Raw genomic sequence first — 5,000 nt, forward strand, 5'->3', positions numbered from 1 at the left:
ACCATACTGCCAAACCACAGCATCGCCATCTATGACAATGTGACGAAACCACATGCAATAGCCCCATCTACGCGAATCGGACGACACTACGTCCACCATGTCGCGCGCAACACGAAAACTAAATACCGCCATCTGCAAGTCTCCCGAAACATGACCTGCTGCACCGACGATACCGCCATCTATGAGACGCCACCCCGACTACGACATCGCTAGGTCCCACAGTACCCATTTTCCGACGCCACCCACAAAGCCTGCATAATCTGTCCACCACAGGAACCCGAACGCCAGTGCCTGCGTCGCACGAAGTAGTCAACCGACAATCACTCCACCCGCACCCGCACGTGCCCCACCCCAACCGCCGAAATCGCAACTCCAGCGGATGAACGGCGGACTCTTCCCGCACTCGTACGTTGCAATCCACCCCTATATCTTGCGTTTCACGAAGAGTTATATCCAATATGCCAAATTCCCGCTGTCCCTATACATGCTGTAAGTCTGTGCACACAATATGAACCACACATCAGCGAGACACTCTATCACACATTACTCTCTGCCTGTAACAGACACAGATACAATATGTAAGCACCAGCATGGACCAACGTCCGGTGCATCCTCTCCGCCACAGTACACCATCCACACTATGATAACCACACCAGGGGGTCCAATTCTAAAATAGAATATCCCACCCGTCCGACATCCACAATTGCTCAGATAAGCCACCAACACCCACACATGTCCTACACAGGGGTGCACCCAACACCACCACACTGCCTCCTGTTACGGCACAGAAACAATGGCAGGAATGAATCACACAGGTCTGCCGCTCCCTTGCCGCAACCACAGACGCGGCGCGCCTCCAGTCACGAGCGAAAAGCGCATCCTGACGAGACATAACTGCTGTGACATACTGAAGCTGCCTCAGACATTCACTTACAATGATCACTACCAACGAACCTCGGCCCCCCCCCCCCCCAACACACTCTCTTACCACGTTGTGTACTGTAATCCAACCCATTTCGCACCTTAACCTAACCCATTTTGCACCTTAACTTAACCAAATTCGTAACGCAATTTGTACCGCAATGTAACGCAATGTGTACCGCAATGTAACGCAATGTGTACCGCAATGTAACGCAATGTGTACCGCAATGTACCGCAATGTGTACCGCAATGTACCGCAATGTGTACCGCAATGTGTAACGCAATGTGTAACGCAATGTGTACCGCAATGTGTACCGCAATGTGTAACGCAATGTGTACCGCAATGTGTAACGCAATGTGTACCGCAATGTGTAACGCAATGTGTACCGCAATGTAACGCAATCTGTACCGCAATGTAACGCAATTTGTACCGCAATGTAACGCAATTTGTACCGCAATGTAACGCAATTTGTACCGCAATGTAACGCAATTTGTACCGCAATGTAACGCAATTTGTACCGCAATGTAACGCAATTTGTACCGCAATGTAACGCAATTTGTACCGCAATGTAACGCAATTTGTACCGCAATGTAACGCAATTTGTACCGCAATGTAACGCAATTTGTACCGCAATGTAACGCAATTTCTACCTTAACCTAACCCACGTTGTGCCTTAACCTAACCCACGTTGTGCCTTAACCTAACCCACGTTGTGCCTTAACCTAACCCACGTTGTGCCTTAACCTAACCCACGTTGTGCCTTAACCTAACCCACGTTGTGCCTTAACCTAACCCACGTTGTGCCTTAACCTAACCCACGTTGTGCCTTAACCTAACCCACGTTGTGCCTTAACCTAACCCACGTTGTGCCTTAACCTAACCCACGTTGTGCCTTAACCTAACCCACGTTGTGCCTTAACCTAACCCACGTTGTGCCTTAACCTAACCCACGTTGTGCCTTAACCTAACCCAAGTTGTGCCTTAACCTAACCCAAGTTGTGCCTTAACCTAACCCAAGTTGTGCCTTAACCTAACCCAAGTTGTGCCTTAACCTAACCCAAGTTGTGCCTTAACCTAACCCAAGTTGTGCCTTAACCTAACCCAAGTTGTGCCTTAACCTAACCCAAGTTGTGCCTTAACCTAACCCACGTTGTGCCTTAACCTAACCCACGTTGTGCCTTAACCTAACCCAAGTTGTGCCTTAACCTAACCCACGTTGTGCCTTAACCTAACCCACGTTGTGCCTTAACCTAACCCACGTTGTGCCTTAACCTAACCCACGTTGTGCCTTAACCTAACCCACGTTGTGCCTTAACCTAACCCACGTTGTGCCTTAACCTAACCCACGTTGTGCCTTAACCTAACCCACGTTGTGCCTTAACCTAACCCACGTTGTGCCTTAACCTAACCCACGTTGTGCCTTAACCTAACCCACGTTGTGCCTTAACCTAACCCACGTTGTGCCTTAACCTAACCCACGTTGTGCCTTAACCTAACCCACGTTGTGCCTTAACCTAACCCACGTTGTGCCTTAACCTAACCCACGTTGTGCCTTAACCTAACCCAAGTTGTGCCTTAACCTAACCCAAGTTGTGCCTTAACCTAACCCAAGTTGTGCCTTAACCTAACCCAAGTTGTGCCTTAACCTAACCCAAGTTGTGCCTTAACCTAACCCAAGTTGTGCCTTAACCTAACCCAAGTTGTGCCTTAACCTAACCCAAGTTGTGCCTTAACCTAACCCAAGTTGTGCCTTAACCTAACCCACGTTGTGCCTTAACCTAACCCACGTTGTGCCTTAACCTAACCCACGTTGTGCCTTAACCTAACCCACGTTGTGCCTTAACCTAACCCACGTTGTGCCTTAACCTAACCCACGTTGTGCCTTAACCTAACCCACGTTGTGCCTTAACCTAACCCACGTTGTGCCTTAACCTAACCCACGTTGTGCCTTAACCTAACCCACGTTGTGCCTTAACCTAACCCACGTTGTGCCTTAACCTAACCCACGTTGTGCCTTAACCTAACCCACGTTGTGCCTTAACCTAACCCACGTTGTGCCTTAACCTAACCCAAGTTGTGCCTTAACCTAACCCACGTTGTGCCTTAACCTAACCCAAGTTGTGCCTTAACCTGCTCTGTAATTGGCATATGACACGTTACATTAATCCAGTGTTGTCTAACCACAACCCTCTGAATATAGTTCGCTACTCGCACCGCCCACCCTCTTGTGTATCGTTTCATGTTCAACACTTCGCAAGTGTTGCTTACTTTTTACATGCTCCCGCTGTACACTGTAATGTGGACGACTGCAGGATGTACATCGCCCCCACCCTCCCCCCTGCCTTCGCACGCTGGTCGTTCAGGTGCTTGCGTGTTCAATGCCCTTCGCAGCTGTTCACTGGCATTCGCATGTCGAAGCGCTCAGTCTACGTCGTGGTACGGCCTGTGTCCACTGTCCGCTGATGTCGTAAGCTTAACCCTCACATTGTACTGCACATAGGTCCGTATGTACTGCATGATACGCTGTGGCACATGTGTGACCGTACAACGACTGCGCCCAACAACAGCGAACCATACGGTCCAAATGTTGTGCACTCAGCCACGTGCCGTCTCCCCATAACAGCTACATTGCAGTGTGGTACGCCATAGAGACGTGTGGGATTAACGGACGCCCTGGATGGCGATCAGCATGAGCCGTCTGTTGATGTAGTGGCGCGTGTATTCAAACGTAGTCGTCTCTTCTCACACAGTGTGATAGCATGGTGCACCGCGTTCCACATCTGCGACATGGTACAGATGCTGGTTGACAGTCGGTCTCGTAATGGACATCGCATACGTAGGGGGCCACCTCCCACGTGTTCTCTAGTCGTGCACATTTTGTTGCGTGTATGTGGGCAGACGTAGTGTGTCGTGACACCTAACAGACAGGTATGCAATAATCGTTGCATTTGCAAACTGGGATGGACGTCTACGTTTGCTGGTGACGTTACGCAAATGAACAACTGGTAAACCCATTGTGGTGCGGTTGTTGTTGCTGGAGGTAAATCAGTAAGGGCAAATCTGTGTGTGAAGCGATACGCGGCGGTGGCTGGGTGGGACCGTCCCCGGCCGGTGAGGGGGGGCCGCCCGGCGTGCTGGCCGCGCGGTGCGTGGGCGCACGCGCTACAGCCGGCTGGTGGGGGCGCCCAGTGGCAGGCGCGCCGGCCGACGGACGCGGCAGGCGGCGCAGCTGCGCGCCGGGGCACCCTGCGCGCGGCGCCGGGCGGCCAAAGTGGGTCCTCGCGGGCCCGGTGCGAAGCGCGGTGGACATCTGCAGTGTGCTGGTCCGACTGAGGACTGTGTGCGTTGAGGATGCGCCGCCGCCCGGCACTCGGCGCCGCGACGCCGTCTGCTGCTCGGTCGCCCCAGCGGTTCTCGCTGGTGGTTTGTATCGCAGTTGTGCAGACGTGTTGGCACGTGCGCTGTGCTGGGAGAGTTCGCTTCGGCACCCACGTGGGGCCTTTGCCCTTCTGTGGCGCTGGCGTTGGAGCTGCCGGTCACCGTAGGTGGCGCGTGTTGTCTCCCGCCGGCAATGCCACGACAGCACGCTCCCGGGCCTCTGTCGGCAGCGGCAAGCTCAGTTGGGAGCACGGGTGGTCGCACCTAAAGCGTCTACTCGCCTAACTCCGGGCGATTGCGCCTCTCTCGAACCCGACCAAGTACTTAGGACGGCGCTGCGCGCCGCCGGGACCTGAGAGGGTTTCGAGGTGTATTGTGCAGGGGAGCTCAGCCTCCTCCTGTTTGCAGAATAATTGAGCGGACGCTTGCGTGTTCGCGCGGGCCCCTGGGACACACTCCCGGGCGGCCGGCTGCTCAGCTCTAGTTGACGCAGCTCCCTGGTTGATCCTGCCAGTAGTCATATGCTTGTCTCAAAGATTAAGCCATGCATGTCTCAGTACAAGCCGCATTAAGGTGAAACCGCGAATGGCTCATTAAATCAGTTATGGTTCCTTAGATCGTACCCACGTTACTTGGATAACTGTGGTAATTCTAGAGCTAATACATGCAAACAGAGTCCCGACCAGAGATGGAAGGGACG

General features: G+C 52.9%; 1 non-coding gene across 1 annotated transcript in view; it reads left to right on the forward strand.

Annotated features, from left to right (window-relative positions):
- The first annotated feature begins 4,794 nt into the window (after positions 1-4,794).
- The window catches only part of LOC126134082 (small subunit ribosomal RNA), a 1,909-nt gene continuing 1,703 nt past the window's right edge, over positions 4,795-5,000 (forward strand). Inside the window, exon 1 of the ribosomal RNA XR_007527598.1 lies at positions 4,795-5,000. This exon is cut by the window's right edge and continues 1,703 nt beyond it. This is a non-coding gene — a ribosomal RNA (small subunit ribosomal RNA).

This window comes from Schistocerca cancellata, unplaced genomic scaffold (genome assembly GCF_023864275.1).
Source record: "Schistocerca cancellata isolate TAMUIC-IGC-003103 unplaced genomic scaffold, iqSchCanc2.1 HiC_scaffold_599, whole genome shotgun sequence".
Classification (NCBI taxonomy): domain Eukaryota; kingdom Metazoa; phylum Arthropoda; class Insecta; order Orthoptera; family Acrididae; genus Schistocerca; species Schistocerca cancellata.